At 39.2% G+C, this 25,481-nt stretch overlaps 1 protein-coding gene across 2 annotated transcripts in view; it reads left to right on the forward strand.

Moving 5' to 3' along the window:
* Positions 1 to 391: 391 nt before the first annotated feature.
* UBAP1 (ubiquitin associated protein 1) overlaps positions 392 to 25,481 on the forward strand; it is a 54,795-nt gene continuing 29,705 nt past the window's right edge. For both annotated transcript variants that reach the window (XM_002929239.4, XM_019809928.2), the window contains exon 1: positions 392 to 615. The gene's annotated coding sequence lies outside the window, so the exon portion shown is untranslated. The remainder of the gene's footprint in view (positions 616 to 25,481) is intronic.

The following is a 25,481-nucleotide window of genomic DNA, read 5'->3' on the forward strand; positions in this document are numbered from 1 at the left end:
AGGGAGATTTAGAGGTCGCCTTTCAACCCAATCTTTGTAAATGGGGAAAATGAGGACCGGAAAGAGTAGGACTTTGTACCAGATCACTGACCTGGGAACAGAAGCCAGACATTCTGATTCCCAAGTAGGTCTCATTTGTAAGTCTTTGTGCGTCTTTTCGCGATTCGCGCCTCTCGGAAGCTCGCCTGGGCAGCTTCTCCAGCCTCTACGCCTTACCCTCTCAGTGACACACACCCTTCCCTTCCTTCCTTGGGCGCACCCACTCCAATTGCAGCCGCCCAGGCAACTGGAGTTGTTGGGCAGCAGAGGAGAGATTAGTTACGTCACTGTCGGCTCCTCCCATTGGCCCAGGGAGGGTGGAGCGCGGCGTCATGACGTCAGACGCCCAAAGGGGCGGAGTGGTGAGGGGAAGGCGGAGGGAAGTAGGATTTCAACATGGCGGCTGTGGTACTGGCCGTGGCTACGGTGACGGCCTGGCCCGGGGCGGGCAGAGTTAGAGGTGGTGGCGTTCGCTTTCCCTAGGGGCCTTCAAGAGCTCAGCGGGGACCGAGGCTGGGAGGCCGTCCAGCGTCAGCACGTTTCGGCTTTTGGGACGGCAGCGGCAGCGGCGTTCAGGTGAGGGGGCCTCCCGCTGGGAGAAGGGGGGGGGGAAGAGGGGCGGAGTTGGGGGAGGGGACCGGTACCGGGAGACGGATGGGGGAGGATTCCCTGGGAAGAGGTTGGAGGCCGAGCGAGAAGAAAGGAGCTATAGTTGAGGGGGTAGGAGGGAGAAGGGGCCAGAGATCCGTGACTTGGGGAGGATTCTGGGAGAAAGGTCGGAGTGAGGGGACCAGAGTTGAAGGGGCGGAAGGCAGATGGGATGCGGAAAAATGAGTTTGGATTAAGAAGACTAATACCTTACTGGAAGGCAGGCGCAGTAGATGTGTATCTGGCTGGAGTGGGAGCTCGGTGGGAATTATAGGATGTCGCAAAGGTGGACCCAGGTTTTAATAAAGAAGGCGAGTAATTGGGAGTTGAGGGTGAGTTGGGGAAGTGAGATGCAGATTTACTTCTCCCTGAGGCGTTGAGATAAGAAACCAGAGCCAGGGTGAGGGGTGTTTGGGGAGATCTTGGACGTTGTCTGGCCTTCTGCAGTATGTTTATCTTGCCTCTTTTGTTTATTTCTTGGGTGGAGACTTACCCGTATAGTCCACCTGGGCCTCAGAAACAGTCCCAAATATTTATTGTGGAACATCAAGTTACTTTTCATTTATTTGATCTTTATCAGGGATCTCTGACCTTTGGTTGTCTCCACACGTGCTTGTTTCCAGACTAGCCTCTAAAAATGAAAATACATTTTATATTAAGCTGAAATAAAAATTTGAATTTTTAAACACCATAGAGTGTTAGAAAACGAGATTTGAAAACTTAGTTAACTATTAAACACTTTGTTCTAACCCCACATTGGTGTTTTCTCTCTTTCCTCAGTTATAGTTATTAGCATTTGAGAAATTGGATAGACATGATGGATCTCTTCAGAATTTGTCACATTTGATGGGGGGGAAAGACAGGGCACTTAGTTTTTAGTGATAGCTAGTTCTTTCTAGTTAATGTCCCAAACTAGTTAAACTGAAAGTTTATGTATTTTATAACAAAGAATGTGAAATATTCAGAGTCTGAAAGAATTACATTTTCTGCATTAACCTATTAAATGGAATTTTATAAATTAAATTTTTATTTCTAATCAGTTCTATTCAGTTTTTCTGTTATTTATTCAACATTTAATGCCTACTGTGTGTTGCATTAAGAATCATTCTGATTATGGAAATGGGAAAATTAATGTTTCTCTATCACTGCACAGCAAATAACTTACTAACTTGTTATGACCTCATTGGAAGAAAAAGTATTACTTAGAAATGATCACAATGAAAGAAAATTAAACTGTGTGTATATAAGAAGTTCCTGAATTTTTCTTTGACCCAATACTACATCATGACATATTTTATGTGTTTCTGAAAGATTTTATTTCTAAAATTATTTTTATTAAAATAATTTTAAAAATTTAAAAAAATAATCTCTACATGCAGTGTGGAGCTCGAACTCACAACCCCAGGATTAAGAGTTGCGTGTTCTTCCGACTAAACCAGCTAGATGCCCCTGAAACATTTTTTGATTTTGATTTTGAAGACAATAACAGTATCCTGGTTTGATAATATTAGGTCTGTAGACAATTCTTATCAGTGGTTGTTAGTTCACATTTCTTAGACTGGCAAATGTCACTTTATCTTGTGCGTCTTTTCTTTTACCTCTTGAATATGGTAAGGTACTTAAAATGAGGATTCTTGAAGTTTAATTCAGTAACTAAAATTCTCTGAGTATTTTCAGCATTACAAATGTATTTTCATTACTCCAGAGTATAGATGCCAGTATTACATTTTTCCTGATCTCTAATTAAATTGTTGAATGTTTTGAGGGTTTTTGTTTTGTTTTGTTTTTAAAGTAAGCTCTATACCCAATGTGGGCTTGAACTCATGACCCCGAGATCAAGAGTCTTGCCCTACTGATGGAGCCACCTGGGCTCTCATTTTTTTGGGGTTTATAACATGGAGATTACTTTAAGTGTTAACCTTTTTCCCACAAGCAAACCCCCCCCCCAAAAAAAACCCAATACCATCAATTCATCATTAATCAGGTAATTTTCTTTAGACAGGCTTTTTAGGAAGTCCAAAAGTTAGTATGTAGTATTTTTTTTTTANTTAGGAAGTCCAAAAGTTAGTATGTAGTATTTTTTTTTTATAAAGATTTTATTTATTAATTTGACAGAGAGACAGCCAGTGAGAGAGGGAACACAAGCAGGGGGAGTGGGAGAGGAAGAAGCAGGCTCCCGGAGGAGGAGCCTGATGTGGGGCTTGATCCCAGAACGCCGGGATCCCGCCCTGAGCCTAAGGCAGATGCTTAACGACTGAGCCACCCAGGCGCCCCAGTATGTAGTATTTTAAATATTATATAGCTTTTTTGGGTACCTGGATTGCTCAGTCAGTTAAGTGGCCAACTCTTGATTTCAGCTTAGGTCATGATCTCAGAGTCGTGAGATTGAGCCCCACATGGGGCTCCATGTTGGGAGTGGAGCCTGCTTAACATTTTCTCTCTCTCTCTCTCCCTACCCCCCACCCCTCTTAAAAAAAGGGGAGTTTTCTTAGAATCAAAAAAACCTTGAATCTTAGAAATCAACTGGGTTTAAATTTTAGCATAGCTTGGGCATCCCTGCTTCTGTATCACGAAGATAAGTGAAAATCTCTTGTCTTTTCCAGAATCTAATAATTTAGGAAAGCCTTTCGGTTAGAAGAAGAAGTAAGCAGGTATTTCTCTTCCAACCTGTACTGTACAATTTTGTAATATTAGAAATAATTTGAATTAAGAGTAATATTTTCCTATGAATTGAGAGTTGTAATTTTAGGAAATTTTAGGTGAGAGTAGCAAGATTTACAAAGGGAAGAGTGCTAACACTGGGCCTAAGCTAATGAGGTAGGCATTGTTAAGCACTTTACATAATCTCTTAATCTTTGCAATGTGATTAGATAGGTTGTGATACATATACTTTTTAGCTGTTGAAGAAATTGAGGATCAGTGAATTTGAGTCATTTAAGGTTACAGAGATAAAATGGTAGAGTCTGAATTTGGACTTGAATTTGTTACACTTCAGTGCCCGAACTGTATCTGTTACACCTTTGTCCCTCTTAGTCACAGGGTCATTCCAATTCCTATCAAGTAAATTTAAAGTATAACCACTATTTTTAAATAATGCCATTTAAAACTACTTGTTCATTTTGCAATAGTAGTGTAACTGGAATGATAAATAGTTCATTAAAATTGTAGTCATTAAGATGTCATTAGTATTCTAGGAGGAAATGAATACCTGAATATTTTGTACTTAACAAAATAAACTGGATAAACTGGATAAGAGACTAAAGTTTTCTTATTTGTATTGCTGAGTCAGGTAGGATTCAGCTCATTAAGGGCCAAAATTCGTATTTGGCAGTAGTCTGCATGTGTTCCCATAATTTTGGATTGATCATTATCAGTTGCTTAATTGCTTAGCAAACCCTTCTAGTGGTTGAGTCACTGAATTGGCTCATGGTAATTGTGAATCTTGTGGTTACTGAGTCAGGAGCTAGCAGTATGTGTTTTGGTTGCCTCACTTCCTCCACAACACTTGATATTGTCAGACTTCTAACTTTTTTTTCTAACCTAATGGGCTTGAAATGTTGTCTGTTTTGTTTTTATTAGCATTTCCTTAAGTTGAGCATCTTTTCATATGTTCATTCAGGATTTGTGCTTTTTCGGTGAAGTGTATATTCAATTTCTTTGCCTATTTTGACGTGTTTCTCTTTCTGATTGACTTTTAAGACTTATTTTTTTTATTTTTTATTTCTTTAATAAATTTTTTAAAAATTGTATTTATTTATTTGACAGAGAGACAGCGAGAGAGGGAACACAAGCAGGGGGAGTGGGAGAGAGAGAAGCAGGCTTCCCTCTGATCAGGGAGCCTGATGTGGGGCTTGATCCCAGGACCCTGGAATCATGACCTGAGCTGAAGGCAGACGCCTAACACTTAACGACTGAGCCACCCGGGCCCCAAGACTTTTTTTTTTTAAGATTTTATTTATTTGACATAGCACGCATGTGCACAGCCAGGGGGAGCAGCAGGCAGAGGGAGAGGGAGAAGCAGGCTCCCTGCTGAGCAGGGAGCCCAGTGCAGGGCTCTATCCCAGGACCCTGGGACCATGACCTGAGTCAAAGGCAGATGCATAACTGACTGGGCCATCCAGGTGCCCCGAAAAGTTCATAATTTTAATGAATTGAAATTTTCAGTTTTGTATGGTTCGTGCTTTTTGAGTCATTTAGAAAACCCTTCTCTGCTAGGCATGCTTTTTTTTTTTTAATGTTTATTTGTTTGAGATTTATTTATTTATTTTAGAGAGAAAGTGAGTGTGTGGCAGGGGCAGTGGGAGAGGGAGACAGAGAATCCCAAGCCGACTTGATCAGAAGATCCTGAGATGACCTGAGCTGAAATCAAGTCGTATGCTTAGCTGAATGAGCCACCCAGGCGCCCCAGGTTTTTTATTGTTTTAATCTCTACCCCCAATGTGAGGCTCAAGCTCAAAATCCTGGTATCAGGAATCACGTGCTCTACTGACTGAACCAGCTAGGTACCCCAGGGCCTGAAGTATTTTAAAGCAAATCCCAACTTTCCTGTAAATACATTATTATGAACCTCTGATAGGCTTTCTTTTAAAAATGTAACCACTGTGTCATTATCACATCTAATAATTATTAGTAATTCCTTTATAATCTAATGCCATCCATATTAAAATTTCTCTTATTGTCTTAAAAGTGTCACTTCAGGGGCACTTGGGTGATGCAATTGGTTAAGTGTCCGACTCTTTGTTTTGGCTCAGGTTGTGATCTCAGGGTCATCGGGTCAAGCCCCCGAGTCAGGCTCTGCACTCAGCTCAGGTCTGCTTGAGATTCTCTCTCCCTCTCCCTCTTCCACTCGTGCTCTCACTCACTCTCTCTCAAATAAATAAATCTTTTTTTTTTTTTAAAGATTTTATTTATTTATTTGACAGAGAGAGACAGCCAGTGAGAGAGGGAACACAAGCAGGGGGAGTGGGAGAGGAAGAAGCAGGCTCCTAGCAGAGGAGCCTGATGTGGGGCTCGATCCCAGAACGCTGGGATCAGGCCCTGAGCCGAAGGCAGACGCTTAATGACTGAGCCAACCAGGCGCCCCCCTCAAATAAATAAATCTTAAAAAAAGAAAAGTGTCAGGGTGCCTGGGTGGCTCAGTCAGTTAAGTATTTGCCTTCTGCTCAGGTCATGATCTCAGGGTTCTGGGATTGAGCCCCCCACATTGGACTCCCTGCTGAGTGGGGAGTCTGCTTCTCTCTCTCCCTCTGCCCTTCCCCCTGGCTCGTTCTTGTGTGCTCACGTGCGCACGCTCTCTCTCTCTCTCTCGTTCTCTCTCCCTCCAATAAATAAATAAAATCGTTTAAAAGTGTCATTTTACAAGCGGTTTGTGCCATTCACAGTTCAAATAAGGTCCATATTTATCATTTATTCAGTTTTCATGTCTAAGGCTTTTTTATTATATGGTAATTACCCCGTTTCATATGATTGATTCATTGGAGAAACCAGGGCATTTGTCCTTTAGGTATCCTACATTCAGTATCTGTACATTCTTGTGTGTGTGTGTGTGTGTTTTTTTTCACTTGCTCTTCTATTTTTTTGTAAACTAATGGTTACAAGATTGATTTATTTTAACCCTAACCCTCTCCCTCTTCCCCTTCCTCTGCTTGTGCATGCTCTCTCTCTCAAATAAAAAAGTTGTGAAATTGTATCATCATGCTATTTCTTATATATTTATGTTTTTGAGTACTATTCTTCTCTAAAGAGCTTTCCCATAGCAGCAGGCTTACGCTGAAGTATAGTTCCTATTGAAAAGAGTAGATGAGTACACTTACCATGATGAGCACTGAGTAACGTATAGAATTGTTGAATCATTTTATTGTATACCTGAAGCTGCTATAACACCATGTTAACTATACTGAACTTAAAATACAGTACAAATAAAAAAAAAATAGAAAGGAGGATGAATGCTTCATTCTTTTAATTAACCAATTTCAAAGTAAAGAGTGTAACACTCTTCTCTTATGGTAACAGGCTATTTTGGTTTTTGTTTGTTTGTTTGTTTTTGTTTTGTTTTGTTTTAAAGTATCCACACCTAGTGTGGAGCTCAGCGTGGGGCTTGAAGTCAGCAATTGTGAGATCAAGACCTGAGCTGAGATCAAGAGTTGGACACTTACCTGACTGAGCCACTCAGGTGCCCCTGCTCCCTTTTTTTGACCTTTGGTTTTCTTTAAAGATTTTAATTTTTTTTAATTTGAGAGAGGGAGCTCACATATGAGTGGGGGGAGGGGCAAAGGGTGAGGGAGGAGCAGACTCCCTACTGAGCAGGGAGCCTGACAGAGGGCTGCATCCCAGGACCTGAGATGATGACCTGAGCTGAAGGAGATGCCCAACTGACTGGACTACCCAGGCACCCCAACTCTTGGTTTTCTAAGGGTCTTTTCTTTGAGTATTATCATAAACTTGTGAATTTATACCATGTATTTGAGCAATTACAGTCATTTTTTTAAGATTTTATTTTTAAGTAATCTCAAAAAAAAAAAAAGCATTTTATTTTTAAGCAATCTCTACACCCAGTGTAGAGCTTGAACCTATAACCCAAGATCAAGAGTTGCATGTTCTACCTATAGTCATTCTTTTTGATGCACAAGTTGTTTCATTTTTGATCAGTGGGAGTCATTTCAGGTTGGTAGCTATTTGGCATGAACTAAAAATCCTTTTTTTTTTTTTTAAATGTTTTGTTTATTTAAGTCATCTTTCTACCCAACGTGGGCTTTGAACTCACAGCCCCAAGATCAAGAGTCACGTGCTTTTCCAACTGAGCCAGCCAGGTGCCCCATGAACTATAAATCTTTGAAAGGCTTCTTTCATATACAGCAAATGGCCCAGGTTAATCTTATAAATTCTTCTGTACATCTGAAAATGACCATTTCTCCAAGAATTAATGCAGAACTGATATTGAGAGCTCAAAATGTGGGTGCCAGGGATGCTCATTGATACTGTCCTTGCTTCTACATTTTTATTTATTTTAAATTTTAAAAAATTTTATTTTTGGGGTGCCTGTGTGGCTCATTTGGTTGGGCATCTGACTTTGGCTAAGGTCATGATCTCAGGGTCGTGGCATCGAGCCCTGCGTTGGGCTCCCTTCTCAGCCAGGTGTCTGCTTCCCCTGTCCCTCTGCCCCACCCCTACTCATGTACCCTCTCTCTCTCTCTGAAACAAATAAATCTTAAAAAATTTTTTTTTTAATTTTTGGGGTGCCTGTGTGGCTCATTTGGTCAAGCATCTGCCTTTGGCTCAGGTCGTGATACTTGGGTCCTGGGATCGAGCCCCACGTCGGGCCCTCAGCTTATTGGGAAGCCTGCTTCTCCCTCTCCCTGCTGTTCCTCCTGCTTGTGGGCACTCTGTCTCTCTCTGTTAAATAAATAAATAAAATCTATTTTATTGAACTGAACTGAAGTTCAGTTATGTTAACTTGTTCAAGGGGTACACAGCTAATAAGTGGCAGAACTGTGACTTAGACCCTGATTTTTCTTAGTTTAAAACTAGTAAGTAAAAGAGAATCTAAGCAGGCTCTGTGCCTAGCGCAGAGCCTGCTGTGGGGCTTGATCTCACAACCCTGAGGTCATGACCTGAGCCAAAATCAAGAGTTGATGCTTAACCAACTGAGCTGCCCAGGCACCCCTAAAACTTTAATTTCTGATTGTGCATTGCTAGTATATAAAAATGCAATTGATTTTTCTGTATTGATCTTACAGCCTCCAGTCTTGCTAAACTGTTGTATAAGTTTTGTATAAATACTCTTGTAGATTCCACTAGATTTTCTACAGACCATGTTGTCTGTGAATTAGGACAGGTTTTATGTGTGGTTCCCCCCCCCATTTGGATACCTTTTACTTCTTTTTCTTGTTTTATTGCACTGGCTAGAACCTCTAATACAATGCTAAATAAATGTGATGAAAGTGGACATCCTTGTCTTATTCTTTTTTTTTTTAAGATTTTATTTATTTATTTATTTGACAGAGATAGAGACAGCCAGTGAGAGGGGGAACACAAGCAGGGGGAGTGGGAGAGGAAGAAGCAGGCTCATAGCAGAGGAGCCTGATGTGGGGCTCGATCCCATAACACCGGGATCACGCCCTGAGCCAAAGGCAGACGCTTAACTGCTGTGCCACCCAGGCGCCCCCCCTTGTCTTATTCTTGAAATTAGGGGAATGTCTTTTAACATTTGGTATGATGTTAACTGTAGGTTTTTTTTTTTTTTAATAGATGGCCTTTATCAAATCGAGGAAGTTCCCTTCTAGTCCTAGTTTGCTGGAAGTTCTTTTTGTTCCCTTCTAGTCCTAGTTTGCTGGAAGTTCTTTTTGGAATGGGTATTGGATTTTGTCAGTTTTGCTTTTCCTGTGTTTATTAAGATAATCTCATAGTTTTTCTTTTTTAGTTTGTTAATATGGTGAATTATATCTCTTTAAAGGATATATTTAACCAATCTTGCATTTCTGGGAAAAATCTCACTTCATCATGATATATTATCCTTTTTATATATTGTTGGATTTGAGTTGCTAAAATTTTGTTGAGAATTTCTGCAGTTACGTTCATGAGGGATATTCTGTAATTTTCTTGTATTATCTTTGACTGTTTTGGTATCAAGGTAATGTTTCTGTAATTTTTATGGAATGAGTTGGGAAGTATTCTTTCCTCTTTAGTATTCTTTTTTTTTTAAGTTTTATTTATTTATTTGACAGAGATGGAGACAGCCAGTGAGAGAGGTAACACAAGCAGGGGGAGTGGGAGAGGAAGAAGCAGGCTCCAGCGGAGGAGCCTGATGTGGGGCTTGATTCCAGAACGCCGGGATCATGCCCTGAGCCGAAGGCAGACGCTTAATGACTGAGCCACCCAGGTGCCCCATCCTCTTCAGTATTCTGGAAGAGTTTGTGGAGAATTAGTGTTATTTCTTCCTCAAGTGTTTGGAAGATTTCACCAGTAAAGCAGTCTTTTTCTTTATGATGAGGTTGTAAATTACAAGTTCAATTTCTTTAATAGATACAGGGCTGTTGAGGCTATTTCTTTCTTCTTGAGTGATCTTTGGCAGTTTGTGGTTTTTAAGAAATTGGTTTATTTCTTTAAAATATTTTTAGAGAGCCTTCATGCATCACAGAAGTGAGGGGTAGGGGCAAAAGGAGAGGGAGAGAGAATTGTACTTTTTTGTGGGGGGGGCAGAGGTAGAGGGAGAGAGAGAATCTTTTTTTTTTTTTTTCTTAAGATTTTATTTATTTATTTGACAGAGAGAGAGAGACAGCCAGTGAGAGAGGGAACACAAGCAGGAGGAGTGGGAGAGGAAGAAGCAGGCTCCCAGCAGAGGAGCCTGATGTGGGGCTCGATGCCGGAACACTGGGATCACGCCCTGAGCCGAAGGCAGATGCTTAATGACTGAGCCACCCAGGCGCCCCGGGAGAGAGAGAATCTTAAGCAGGCTCCACACCTAGCATGGAGCCCTATGTGGGGCTCTGTCTCATGACGCTGAGATCCTGACCCTAGTTGAAATCAAGAGTTGGATGCTCAACTGACTGAGCCACCCAAGGCACCCCTGAGAGAGAGAATATTAAGCAGGCTCCGTCTCATGACGGTGAGATCATGACCTGAGCTGAAATCAGGAGTTGGATACTTAACCAACTGAGCCACCCAGGCACCCCTAGAAATTGGTTATTGAAAGAAAGAAAGAAAGAAAGAAAGGAAGGAAGGAAGGAAGGAAGGAAGGAAGGAAGGAAGGAAGAAAGAAAAGAAAGAAAGAAAGAAAGAAAGAAAGAAAGAAAGAAAGAAATTGGTTTATTTCAGTTAAATTGCCAGACTTGGCATAAAATTGTTTTTTGTTTTGTTTTATATAATTGTTCTGATATGGTATTCTTTTAATATTTGTAAGATCTGTGCTGTCTTTCATTCCTGGAGGCAGTAGTTTTCTTTTTTTTTCTAGTGAGCCTTGCCTAGGGGGTTTATCAATTTAAACCTTTTTAAAGAATCACCTTTTGGTTTAACTAATTTTTCTCTTGTTTTTTAGTTATTATTTTTAAAGATTTTTATCCACTTGAGGAAGTATGAGCAGGGGGAGGGGCAGAGGGACAAGCAGAGCCCCAGCTGAGTGAGGAGCCTGACCTGGGCTTGATCCCAGGACCCTGAGATCATGAGCCGAAGCCAGAGGCCTAGCCGACTGAGCCACCCAGGCACCCCTTTCTTAGTTATTATTTAGAGAAGAATTGATGCTTTCTTATTTGAAGTCAGAGGTGGTCTGATTTTTAACGTGGGTCTGGCCAACTATGGCTTTGTTGTGTTATAGGCAGATTTCCAAACTGCCTGTGTTGCTTACAGTGCCAATATTCCACGTTTTCCTGAAAATAATCTGTACTACTTACCTTATAGGTAAGTTAACTGGCTTGTACATAGTTGGATAATTTGCACATTGTGTTATAGAGTTCATAAAATTGTATTGGGAGATGAGGGATTTTAAGATTTATGCTTACATTTATATTAGAAGTAATTCTATATTACATACATTCCACATGTTAAACCTTTTATATTTGAAAATTTCTTAAACATTTTGACAGAAGTTTCTGCTTCTGTAGTGGAGCAAACCATTAAGTTACATTTATGGTAATTTCAGTTGGTAATTCCAGTTAGATACTGGGATATTATTTTTAAGTAACTTTGTTCCAGTAACCTGGTATGATTTGTATCTCCATTCAACATAGATTTCAACATAGATGTGAAAAGGTAGTATATATATTTTGTAAAATGAACATCATCTACTGTGTTGAAGTTTTTGTAATGTGCTGTGATTTTTTTTTTTTTTTAGTCTAAAATAGTATATACCAGTATCCTCATTCTTTCTAAAACTTTTCTGAACTTCATGTGGTGGTGAGAGAAGAGACTTACTGGAGTATTTTCTTATTCTTTGGTGGTTGGTAGAGTTTTGATTATTTTCCAGGGGAGTTATGAAAGATTTATTACATTAAGTATGCTGATTATTATTTATATTTTTAAAGATTTTATTTATTTATTTGAGAGAGAGCAAGAGAGAGAGGGAGAGAGAGCATGAGCTGGGTGAAGGGCAGGGGAAGCAGCAGACTCCCTGCGGAGCAGGGAGCCTGACTCGGCTTGATCCCGGAACACTGGAATCACGACCCAAGCTGAAGGCAGACGCTCAACCAACTGAGCCACCCAGGCGCCCCAGTATGGTGAAATTAACCTCTATAGAGGGTTTTCTATTTGATGGCCAGGGATTCATAAGTCGGTTTAAAAATATATGGGTTTCTGGGGCGCCTGGGTGGCTCAGTCGTTAAGCGTCTGCCTTTGGCACAGGGCGTGATCCCAGAGTCCTGGGATCGAGCCCCACATTAGGCTCCTCCACTGGGAACCTGCTTCTTCCTCTCCCACTCCCCCTGCTTGTCTTCCCTCTCTCTCTGGCTGTCTCTCTCTGTCAAATAAATAAAAATAAAATCTTTAAAAAATATATATATATGGGTTTCTTACTATTGGTGATGGTTTTCTGGTACCACCTTTCTTTGTTCCTTAGAGTAAGTACAAGCCATTGAAATGTGGAACTCTTCTTATTAATATGAGATTTAGGGGGCACTTGGGTGGCTCAGTCGGTTAGGCATCTGCCTTCAGCACAGGTCATGACCGCTGAGTCCTGGGATCGAGTGCCACGTCGGGTTCCCGGCTCAGCGGAGAGCCTGCTTCTCCCTCCGCCCCTCACCCTGCTTGTGCGCGCTCTCTTTCTCAAATAAATAAAATGTCAAAAAAAAAAAGATTTAGGAGGGTGAGGAGGTGCTAGCAAACCTGGTGAGTAACAATTGCTTGTATTATTTTATTTAATCCTTACAATAACCCTTCTTAAATTCATTCCATTGTACCATTAATTTAATTTCTTATATTATTAATCTTTGTTTTTATTGGTAAGAAGAATATGTTAAGTTTTGTTATCAGATAAATTACAACCCATTTTGATAGATACCTATTTGATAGATACTCATAAAGCAACTAAGATTAATTAAAAGATCTGTGTCCTTTTTGTGTCTTTTTATTATAAATCATTTCATATTAAGGTTTTTCAGTTGTAAAATAGAAGCAAAATTCTGCTGTGTACAGTAGTCCCCCCTTATCTGCAGGGGATACGATCTAAGATCCCCAGTGGGTGCCTTCGGATAATAGTGAACCCTATATATATGGATGGTCCCCAACTTATAAATGGTTTGATTTACAATTTTTTGACTTCATGATGTGAAAGCAGTATGCATTCAGTAGAAGCCATACTTTGAATTTTGAATTTTGGTCTTTTCTCAGGCTAGCTCTCTTATGATATTGGACAATGGCAGCCAGCTGCAGCTCTCAGTTAGCCATGTGATCATGAGGGTAAACGGCTGATACACTTATAACCATTTTGTACCCATACAGCTGTTTTTTACTTTCAGTACAGTATTCAATAAATTACATGAGATGTTCAACACTTCATTATAAAATAGACTTTGTGTTAGATTATTTTGCCCATGTGTAAGCTAATGTAAGTGTTCTGAGCACACTTAAGGTAGGTTAGGTGTATTAAAATGCGTTTTTTACTTAAGATTTTTTTCAATTTGTGATAGGTTTATTGAGATGTAACTCCATCATAAGTTAAGCAAGTTCTGTACTATGTATTTTCTTGTACAGATATATATATGATCAGTTTTATTTATTTTTAAAAAGACTTTATTTATTTATGAGAGAGAGAGAGCATGCACACGTGAGGGTGGAGGGAGGAGCAGAGGGAGAGGGAGAGAGAGAATCTTAAGCAGGCTCTTTGGCCAGCACAGAGCCCGACTTGGGGCTAGATCTCATGACCCTGAGATTATGACCAGTCCCAAAATCAGTTGAGTCAGCTGCCTAACTGACTGAGCCATCCAGGCACTCCTAAAAGATTTGATTTGATTTGATTTTTTAAAGATTTTTATTTGAGAGAGAGAGTAAGAGAGCACGAGCAGGGAGGAGAGGGAGAAGCAGTGTCCCTGTGAGCAGGGAGCCTGACCTGGGGCTCGATCCCAGGACCCTGGGGTCATGACTTGAACCAAAGGTAGTTGCTTAACCGACTAAGCCACCCAGGTGCCCCTAAAAGATTTTATTTTAATCTCTACATCCAACACGGGGCTTGGGGCTTGAACTCACAGCCTTAAGATCAGGAGTCACATGCTCTACCAACTGAGCAAACCAGGTGCCCCGTTTGTGATCAATTTTAACTTATAAATTAGGCACAGTAAGAAATTAACAATAAAAATAATAGAAAAATTATAACAACACACACTAATTATATGCATATGGTCTCTAAGTATCTTATTGTACTGTACTCACTGTGCGATGATAAAATGCCTGTGTGTTGAAGGGAGGTGAGTTACGTAGGCATTGTGACATACCATTAGGTTACTCTTGACCTTCTGATGATAGGTCAGAAAGAGGATCATCTGGGGCGCCTGGGTGGCACAGCGGTTAAGCGTCTGCCTTCGGCTCAGGGCGTGATCCCGGCGTTATGGGATCGAGCCCCACATCAGGCTCCTCTGCTATGAGCCTGCTTCTTCCTCTCCCACTCCCCCTGCTTGTGTTCCCTCTCTCGCTGGCTGTGTCTATCTCTGTCAAATAAATAAATAAAATCTTTAAAAAAAAAAAAAAGAAAGAGGATCATCTCCTTCTATGAAGTTGTCCCATCTTTATATTGTTTGTTTCCTGGTGTACTGCGCAATGTTCCCTTTGGGGTGAGTTCTCAAGTTTGGTGATCAAGGCTCTGTTAGTTTTTTGTTTCCATGGGAAAAACCATTCAAATTTCACATGACTTCAACAGTCAGAATGATGTAATCCACTGAGTCTGAAGACGGCTGGAAGAACAGAACATTTATGTTTGTGATTATTTCTCTCAGGTCAGATTCATAGCCCATGGTGCGATATTTAGCTTCTTTGTATAAAATACATGTTAAGCAGTTATATCATATTGGCTACTTGTAGAGTGAAATAAGGTTATTAGTGTTAAATAGTAAGCATTTTCTTCTTTAAAAAGTGGGTGTGGACTGTGTATACTTACTGAGTCATAGACTCAACAAGTGATTACATGTGTTTATGTGCTCTCATAACTAAGAATATGAAGAAAGTTTTGTGGTATTTTTCTTACATGTATGAGAGCATAAAAGCCACTGATGTCTGTAGTTATAAAAGAATATATCCAGATCTTTAATTCTGAAAAGGTTGTCAGATCATTTATTCCAGGCTTCTCTTTTTACAGAAGCAGCCCTGAATTCTTCCCCCCCCCCCCCGCAAAGGTTTTGACAGGCCCTAAACCATCCCAAATTGATGGAAGAATTAAGGCTGAAACTCATGTCTTTAACTGTCCAGGATGCTCCTTTCTCTCTTATATTATGGCATGAGTTGTGATGTGATTTTTGAGAGTTGGGGAGGAGATGACATTTTTGGTTCAGTTACTTCTTGAAATTATTTTTTCCAGTGTTAATTCACAATTTAAAGATTTGAGGGGCACCTGGGTGGCTCAGTTGGTTAAGTATCTGCCTTCCGCTCAGGTCATGATCCCAGGGTGGTGGGATCAAGCCCCATGTCAGGCTCCGTGCTCAGCAGGGGAGCCTGCTGCTCCCTCTGCCCTCCCTCCCCCTGCTTGTTCTCTCTCTCTCGGATAAATGAATAAAACCTTAAAAAAATTAAATTGATAGGTTTGTAGCTGTATTTCCTTTTGGGACATTTTTGTTTTTACACTAAGAAAAATTTTTTTAAAGATCATTTATTTATTTATTTATTTGATAGAACAAGCAGGGGGAGGAGCTGAGGGAGAGGGAGAAGCAGACTCCCTGCTGAGCAGGGAGCCTGATGTGGGGCTCAATCCCAGGACCCCGAGATCATGACCTGAGCCGTGTAGATGCTTAACCGACTGGAGCCACCCAGGTGCCCCATTAAAATTTTTTTTTTAAATTCATTTGAGAATTTTAATGAATTGGTTAAGATAGAGGGGGTAGAGATAAAAAAAGAATTGGCTAAGATACTGATTAAAAATTTCTAATTAGCTAATGCTTTATGTTATGACTCCTTATTTTAACTTGTAACTGGCCATTTTCCTGTTCTTACATTATGTTAGTCTCATAGGCCTTATGATTTCAGACTACAGAAGTCATTGCTTAACTTTTTCATTGTAAGGGCATTGTTTTGTGTCGTTGTATTTCCAAAATACATATTAGTTAGGAATATTAGTTATAGAATCATATTTTCAGAAGGTTTAAGAGGAGATAGCAAGTGAATATGAAAAGGCCTCCCCTGCTACAAATTAGACACGGTGCTAGGTGCTGGTAGGATTAAGAGGAACTCAGCATTGAGGAAAGTCCTTGCCTGACTCAGTTTGGAATTAGCTAGAGTTCCTTTTTTTTTTTTTTTTTAAGATTTATTTATTTGAAAGAGCGCAAGAGCACGAGTGAGGGGGGAGGGGCAGAGGGAGAGGGAGAAGCAGGCTCCGCTCTGAGCAGGGAGCCCTATGCTGGGCTGGATCCCAGGACCCTGAGATCATGCATGATCTGACTGAAGGCAGATGCTTAACTGACTGAGCCACCCAGGTGGCCTGAATTAGCTAGAATTCTTAACTGCAGTTCTCATGAAATAGGATTGGGGTAGTAATTTACCTTGACAATACTATATTCTCTTTTTATGTACTACATGTTGCTTTTTAAATTTTAGTAAGTTAATATTCCGCTATAACCAGTTTATATTAAACTATGTGAAATGAGCTTTATATTGAGTCACTAGTTGCTCTTCTTACAGCCTTAAGTATACGATATGATTAATAACTTTGTTGAAACTTCATTTGCAAGAGTAATTAGTGAGAAAACTTGTACATTACAGCAGCTTGCCTTTTTTTTTTTTTTAAGAACTGTTTATTTATTTGAGAGAGTGCATGCAGGCTGGGGAGGGGCAGAGAGAGAGGAGGAGAGAGAATCCTCAAGTAGACTCCATGCCCAGGACAGAGCTCAATTCCAGGACCCTGAAATATGACCTGAGCCGAAACCAAGAGTTGGACACTCAACTGACTGAGCCACCCAGGTGCCCCTACGGCAAGTTGCCTTTAAAATAACCTCCATCTTCTGGGGCACCTGGATGGCTCAGTTGGAAGAGCATGAGACCCTTGATAATCTGGGTCATGAGTTTGAGCCCCACATTGGGCATAAATTACTAAAAAAAATAAATACAAATAACCATCATATTCTAATTTTTTCGTAAGGTAAGCATTTTGTTGGATCTTAAGTCTAAGTTATTTTTGCCCACTGCCTTTCCATGTAGAATGAAAATAGGAATTGTATATTTGGGCAGTTGCCTAATGTTACTATACTTTTGATCAATTTGGAGTTTATTTTGGGATGGAGCGTGAGGGGAGCATCCAGCTTTTTTTTAGGTGGCTACCATGTTGTTCCGTCGCTTCACAAATTTTATTTTATTTTTTTAAAGATTTTATTTGTCAGAGAGTGAACGTGCACAAGCAGGGAGAGTGGCAGGCAGAGGGAGAAGCAGGGTCCCAGTAGGGAGCCTGATGTGGGACTTGATTCCATGACCCTGGGATCATGACCTGAGTCGGGGGGCAGATGCTTAACCAACTGAGTCACCCAGGCATCCCAACATTTCACAAATTTTAAAAGGCAGCTTTACTGTATGCTACATTTCCATATTTTGGGTATTTTTAGGGATATCTGTTCTGTTCCACTGATGTGCCAGTATGGCACAGCTGTAAGTGTTATATCTTAACAGTAAATATTTTAATATCTGATGGGCTAGTTTGCATTATTTTCTTCAGAGTTTTCTTGGCTGTTGTTACATATATTGCTATTTCTGTATGAACTTTAGAATCAGCTTTTCTAGTTAATAAAACAGAAGACTGTAGTTTTCACTTTTATCATGCCACATTTATAGAGAAACTTAGGGAGAATTGATCTTAATGATGTTGCATGTCCTATCCAAGATTTATCATATGTTTTTCCAATTGTGTAAATCCTCTTTTCTTTCAGTAGAGCTTTAGTTTCTGCCTTTGTATCTTTCTTACCTTTTGTGGCACATTGTATGTTTCCATTATATTTCTTATCTAGTTATTGTATACATGAAGGCTGTTTATTTCAGAATATAGGTTGGAGATACTTTGGCTTTGTTTCCAGACCACCACAATAAACTGACCATCACAATGAAGCAAGTCAAATAAATCTTTTGGTTTCTCAGTACATGTAAAAGTTATGTTTACACTATACTGTAGTCTATATAAAGTGTGCAATAGCATTGTGTCTAAAAAAAACAGTGTACATACCGTAATTAAAAAGTACTTCATCGCTAAAAAAATGCTGCCCATCATCTGAGCTTTCAGCAACTTGCAGTCTTACTGTTGGTGGAGGGTCTTGCCTCAGTCTTGATAGCTCTTGACTGATCAGGGTGGTGGTTACTAAAGGTTGGGGCGGCTGTGACAATTTCTGAAAATAAGACAGCAATGAGGTTTGCTACATCAGTTGACTTTTTCTTCCATGAACAATTACTTCTTAGCATGAGATGCTGTTTGATAGCATTTTACCCACAGTAGAGCTTTCAGAATTGAGTCGTTCCTCTCAAACCCTGCCGCTGCTTTATCAGCTAAGTTTATGTAATATTTGAAATCCTTTGTCATCATTTCAGCAGTCTTCACGGCATCTGCACTTTATTTTTTCATCCATAAGGAGCAACTCTTCATCCATTAAAGTTTTATCCTGAGATTATAGCATTTCAGACACATCTTCAGGCTCCACTTCTATTCCCTTGTTAATGTTCACCACATTTGCACTTACTTTCTCCACTGAAGTCTTGAAATTTCAATATGTAAAAAACAGTGTGAAATGCAATAAAGCGAAGTATGGATGGTTAAGACCAAGTGTGCCTTTATTAATTTGTACCCAGAAACACTTTATTGTATTCTCTTATATTTGTAATAATTTTTCAGTTTTGGGGTTTCCCTGGGAAACAGTCTCTTTTCTAACTTTTTATACCTTTTAACTTCTTTCATCTAATGTTAAATAACAATGTTAACAAATTATGATAATAGTGGACATCATTGTGTTGTTCCTGTGCTTAGTGGGAATCTTTTATTTCCCATTAGTCAGCATTCTCTGACATTGGTATTGAGAGAGATGGTTTTTGTTGTTGCTTTTAACCTCATGTTAAGGAGTTGACTATATGACTTTTCTTAGATCTGTTAATGAATGGTGAAATGTATCAGCAGATGCCTAGTATTGAACTATCCTGAATTCATAGACTAAATTTTTCCGCTTGGACGTGATATATTCCTATAGTGCTTTACTAAATTTGGTTTGCGCTTTTCATTTTGAGGATTTTTTTATCTCTATGCATACATGAGATTTTTCTGTAATTTTCTCTTTAATGGCATCAATATTATGTGTGCTTTGTAAAAAAAAAAATTAGAAACTTTCCTTTTCTTGTGTTTTGGAACCATTAAAATTTAATAGCAGTTAGGTTTCTTTTGGGTTGCAAGAGCTCTTTGATGACCTTTTCTGTTTCCTCCATAGTTAGTGGTCTGGTTAAGATTTCTACCTCTTGTGGAGTTAATTTTGATAAATAATACTTTCCTAGAAGATCATCCATTTTATCCAGGTTCTCACATGTATTTGCAAAGAGATGAACAAAGCAATGTCTTTGGATTGTTTTAACTTCCTCTATTTTGTACACTTCTCTCTTTTTATTATTTTTATTATTTTTTTATTATTTTTTAAAGATTTTATTTATTTATTTGACACAGACAGCCAGCGAGCGAGAGAGGGAACACAAGCGGGGGAGTGGGAGAGGAAGAAGCAGGCTCCCAGCAGAGGAGCCTGATGTGTGGGGCTTGATCCCAGAATGCCGGGATCACGCCCTGAGCTGAAGGCAGACGCTTAACGACTGCGCCACCCAGGCGCCCCGTCACTTCTCTCTTTTTAAAATTTAGTTGGATGGTTTATGTATTTTCCAAAGAACCAGCTCTTGGGTTTATTTATTGGTTAATCATTTTTCTGATTTTTAATTGGTTATTTTCTGCTTATGTCCTTACTGTTTCCATATTGTGCTTTCCTTAGATGGTCCCTACACTGTGAATTTTTTTCTTAGTACTTTTGTTTGCTGTGAATTTTCCTGATTACTGCTTTAGCTGCATGTTGTAGGTTCTCAAATTGAGTATTTTCATTGTCATTATTTTATGCAGCTTTATTTTTGGTTCCCTCTTTGATCAAGAGACAGTTCAGAAATTCAGGTAATAGGACCTTTTTGTCTTCTGATGTAATTCCTAATTTTTTTTTGCCTTTTGAGTATTATTAGCTGTGCTATTTCTGATTTTGAATATTTATTGGAATTTTCTTTGTGGCCTAATATTTACTTAGGTTTTTGTAAAGTGTTCTGTGGGTACTTTGGGTATATTCTGCTTTCAGGGTGCTTTTGATAGGCCATAAATGGTATCTATCTCATTAATTATGTATTTCTACTTAGTTCTTCTGTTTCCTGTAGTTTTTGTTTCATGACTGGTGATGCATTGTTTTTGGGGGCAATTCATAATGTTAGCTCTTCATCATGGAATTCATCTTTTATCATCAATAAAGTAAAACAGCTGTTATACTTCCATGAAGTATACGTAGGGCCATTTAGGTGGTATTCTTACTGGTCTTAGAAACTGTTGATTTATTGGGGTGCCTGGGTGGCTCAGCCGGTTAAGTGTCTGCCTTTGGCTCAGGTCATGATCCCAGAGCCCTGGAATTGATCCCCACATCAGCTCCCTGCTCAGTGGGGAGCCTGGTTCTCCCTCCCCCACTGCCTGCCACTCTGCCTGCTTGTGCTCTCTGTCAAATAAATGAATAACACCTTAGAAAAAAAAATAAACTACTGATTTATTCTTTTTTTTATTACATTTTCTCTCTCTGAGGTCACACTCTTTCACTAGTTACATACCGTGTTGTTTCTGTTTAGTCCCCTTATAGGTACCTGGGGTATTTTTTCCCTCTGTTGCTCCCTAGATTTTTTTTTTTTCCTAATCACAAAGTGTCATCAGTAGATATGTGCTCAGTATAGAAAACCTGCAAAGCAAATAGCACAAAAGAAAAAACCAAAAGCCCCACATTGTAAACCCATCATTCAGATATAACCACCATTGTAAGAGTATGTCTTGCCCCTGTTTGTTTCCATATTCACACGGACCTACTCCCTTCTTCCAAAATCTCAGGGCCCATTAGATCTTGTTCCTGCAGGTTAGTGGCTCAAGTTTAGATTTTCCATTTTTGCTTTCTGTGAAACAGTGCTGCTCAGGACAAATCTGACTGAATAAGCAGTATTCCAGCTGAATTGAAAGAAGAAGTTAATGCATAAAGTAAAGCTTACTGGGTTATTGAAATCCTCCTCCGTATAAATCTGTGTACTGTTGACCTCTGTTGTTGGCCTTCTGTCTTTCAGCCAAATATGCTGATGTGCAGGAGCCAATAATAAGGGGGCTTAGTTTTGTAAACACAGAGCTTGTGGACAGTGATAGTTCCTGAAAATAGTATCTCTGGCTAATTCTCAGACTTGAAACTGAAAGTAAGGTCTCAAACTCAGTTCAGTGTTCACAACCATGTTCTTCACTAAAAATAAGAGTCTAAACATTCAAATAAAAATCTACATTTTGTGTATACTTTACTGGTAAAGTACTTGGCAAATGATTTACTTTCTTCTAAGTTCTATATCTATATATATAGATATATATAGATATATATAGATATTTTATTTTTTAATTTTATTTTTTTATTTTTTTAAGGTTTTATTCATTTGAGAGAGTGAGTGAGAGAGAGCATGAGGTGCAGATGGGGCAGATGGAGGGGAAGAGGCAGACTCCTGAGCAGGAAGCCCGAAACAGTGCTCCAATCCCAGGACCCTACCCTGGGATCATGACCTGAGCCAAAGGTAGATGCCCAACTGACTGAGCTACCCTGAGCACTTCTAAGTTATATTTTTACCAACTCTTGTTGAGCTCTTGCTGTGTCTCAGGTAGTATGCAAAGATATATCTATATAAATTTTTTAAAACATCATATTCATTTGAGGTTATTATTTTATATGTGATTAGGAAAATGGTTTCCAGGCTTGGATTTCATGGGTCGCTAAAATTTAAAAAGGGGGATGGGATTAACATGGTTGCCAACTTTTTATTTCCTCACTAAAGGACATCTTTTAAAAGTTACTGTGGGGGCGCCTGGCTGGCTCAGTTAAGACTTTAGCTCAGGTCATGATCTCAGGGTCCTGGGATTGAGCCCTGCATCGGGCTCTGTGCTCACTGAGAGAGTATGCTTGTCCCTCACCCTCTCCTTCTGCCTGTCCTCTTGGGGTACTCTCTCTCTGTCTCTCTTTCGAATAAATAAAATCTTAAAAAAGAAAAGCTATCGTGTATAGTAAATGATGATACCACTTATTCTGAATATTGAATAATTTGGGAACATAAATATTTTTGCTTTTCTTTATTCTACTGTTACAGATTCATGGTACGTTTAGAGTTGGCTGATTATTCAGTCTACTACCCTTTTATTGTACTGTTGAAGGAACAGAGACTCCAAAATGTCTCTGAGATCTATGAGAAGATAAAGCTTTTTCTGATGAATATAGTATAGCGTTATATTGACATACTAATAGACATTACATGTGTGATTGTCATATACATGTTGGTATGAATGCTAGTTGCATGGGTGTTAACTTTGGTTTTATTAATTTATTAATTTATTTTTTAAGATTTTATTTATTCGACAGAGATAGAGACAGCCAGCGAGAGAGGGAACACAAGCAGGGGGAGTGGGAGAGGAAGAAGCAGGCTCATAGCAGAGGAGCCTGATGTGGGGCTCGATCCCACAACACCGGGATCACGCCCTGAGCTGAAGGCAGACGCTTAACCGCTATGCCACCCAGGCGCCCCTAACTTTGGTTTTAGACTTGAAATTTGATGATTCCCAGAGCCATCTTTTTCTGTAAGAGAATTTCCTGGATTAATTTCTATCTGTGGAATTTCCTGATTGCAGCTCTTGTTGCAGTATAATGTGTGACTGTGATAGCTTACTGAGATATTAAATTGCTGTGTATTAGGAAACTTTGTAAGAAGGTAATTTCATGTTATAGGAATTTAATGGTATAAGAAAGAGAAGAAAGAAAATGAGACCATCAATACAGTTGCCGTAGGCTTTCTCTTCCCCTTGTGAAAGGGCCTGCTCCTTGGCGGGATGTTGTTGGCATTCTCTTGGTCTGCTACCCTCCTCACCTTGCTCTTTTTCTATTCCTTATCCCATCTCTTCTGTTTCTTGCACTCTAGCTCCTCCTCTCCCTGCAGGTCTGTTCTTGTTACGTATTTCCCCATCCCTTTTTGTACTTGAATGTCTTTAATTAAATTTAAATTTTAAGTTACGGGCTTTTCTTTCTGTAGCATTTGAATTGAAGTGGCACTGAACTGGCAAAATAGACCATTGCTGTTAAGTTCCTTGGTGCTTCAGGGACGTCTACATTTTATTAGTGTAAAAGCTTATGAGTTAAGAATGCATGCAAAAAAAAAAAAGAATGTGTTCTGTTCTTATTTCTACTTAATACTTTTCCTTTAATATATGCATTCATATATATTTTAGTGGAAATTTGTGATTACTTAGGAATTTTTTCCCCCGTGAGCACTTACAGTTTTACGTTGGGGGCAAATGTATTTTTTTTAGTCTTGTTTTGTGTACATTTTTTACATGTTAAGTAATTCAGTCCAACCTGTAAAAACGTTTTGAAACTTGTACTTGGTGCACCTGGGTGGCTCAGTCTGTTCAGCGTCTGACTCTTGGTTTTGGCTCAGATCATGATTGAAATGAGTCGCATGTTGGGCTCTGCACTCAGTGGGGGAGTCTGCTTGAGATTCTCTATCTCCCTCTGCCCCTCCCCGCCATGCATGCTCACACTCTTTCTCTCAAATAAATAAATCTTTAAATAAAGAACCTTATACTTATTTTTCCATTTGTTTTTAATAATCATTTTTAATTGCATTACAACTTATCTTTTGAGTTTTCTATAATTTAATCCTTTCCCCATAATTGAACACTTAGATTATAAAAAGGTATTATATGAAATGGTTATAATTAAATAAAATATAGAAAATTGATAAGGAAATACAAATATGTATATGTTTCTCACTTGATTTTTCCAGGAAAAAAAAACTGACCCTAAGTAGCTATTAAAATGCTATTGGTCTTTGAGAGACAGTGAAGTTTTACGGCATAGCAGACATTAGAAAATCTTTAAGTGACCAAATATGGATTTCTTACATTCTTAAGGTTTGTGGAAAACATGAGTTGCATTCAGTGAACTATTTTAATATTTAAAGAAGCCCCCTAGAAAACTGCATTTTATCAGCTCTGTTGAGGCATATTTTTAAAGAATTTACATCCTTTTATTTAATAATAGGGGTGTACTATATTTTAATTCTCACTTATTTTTTTTTAAATAGAAATTTTGCCTTGTTGCCGATAATATTTAACATGGGGATTAAGAGGGGAGTTTTTTATTTGCATTTGCCTGACTAATGAATAATGATGTTGAACATCATTGCTTCTTGGTTATTTGTATGTCTTCTTTGGAGAATTGACTATTCATATTCTTTTGCCCATTTTCTAGTTGGGTTATTTGTCTTTTTATTATTGAGTTGTGGTGTTATTTATGTATTCTAGATAAATCCCCTTATCAGATACATCACTTGTTAATATATTTTTCTCCTGTTCTGTGGGCTGTCTTTAGGTTGAGCCTTTTTAAAATAGCCATTAAGAATCCATTTAGGGACACCTGGCTGGCTCAGTCAGTAGAGCATGCGACTCTTGATTTCAGGGTCATGAGTTCAAGCCCCATGTTGGGCGTAGAGCCTACTTAAAAAAAAAAAAAAGAATCCATTTAAAGTTGGTGAAACTTCTTAAAATATTTGTGATGTTAGCTTCTTCTGGGGATTGTTTGCAAAATTATTTTTTAAATCAGAGGCTCAAGCGTCTTCTCCCGAACCATTTACCTTTCAAAAACAGCTGCTTTTTCAAACAGCTGCTTTTTCAAACAGCTGATATCCCACAATATTAATAAATATTAGGGACACAGGTGAAAATGGGCATTTTGTGCACCTGTCGGTCGCAGCTTTCTTTGCTGGGTGCTTAAATACTGCTTTTTTCCCAGCAGAGACGTAAACGCGCTTCTGCTATGTGCCTATGTGTAAAGGTTGAGACTGTCAAGAATCTTGCTTCTTGGTTTTAGGAATCTCACTGTATTCTGGTTTATGTACATTTTGATGGCCCTGTTATATGTACACCAATGAAATATCTTCATATATAAAAGTTTTAATCATTTTCAGCATGGTTGGTTGTTTCTTTGAAAATTGATGATCCATATACTTTATAATTTTAACTCTCCATTAGAATTAATTAGAATATCAACCAGAATATTTCATCCCCACATCATGCTGGAAAACTGAAAGTTTTAAAGTAAAGCTTTAAAGAAATTATTATTATTATTTTTTAAAGATTTTATTTATTTATGTGACAGAGAGACAGCCAGTGAGAGAGGGAACACAGCAGGGGAGTGGGAGAGGAAGAAGCAGGCTCCCAGAGGAGGATCCTGATGTGGGACTCGATCCCGAAACGCCGGGATCACGCCCTGAGCCGAAGGCGACAGAGAGACAGCCAGTGAGAGAGGGAACACAGCAGGGGAGTGGGAGAGGAAGAAGCAGGCTCCCAGAGGAGGATCCCGATG

Source organism: Ailuropoda melanoleuca, chromosome 7 (assembly GCF_002007445.2).
Source record: "Ailuropoda melanoleuca isolate Jingjing chromosome 7, ASM200744v2, whole genome shotgun sequence".
Taxonomy (NCBI): Eukaryota; Metazoa; Chordata; class Mammalia; order Carnivora; family Ursidae; genus Ailuropoda; species Ailuropoda melanoleuca.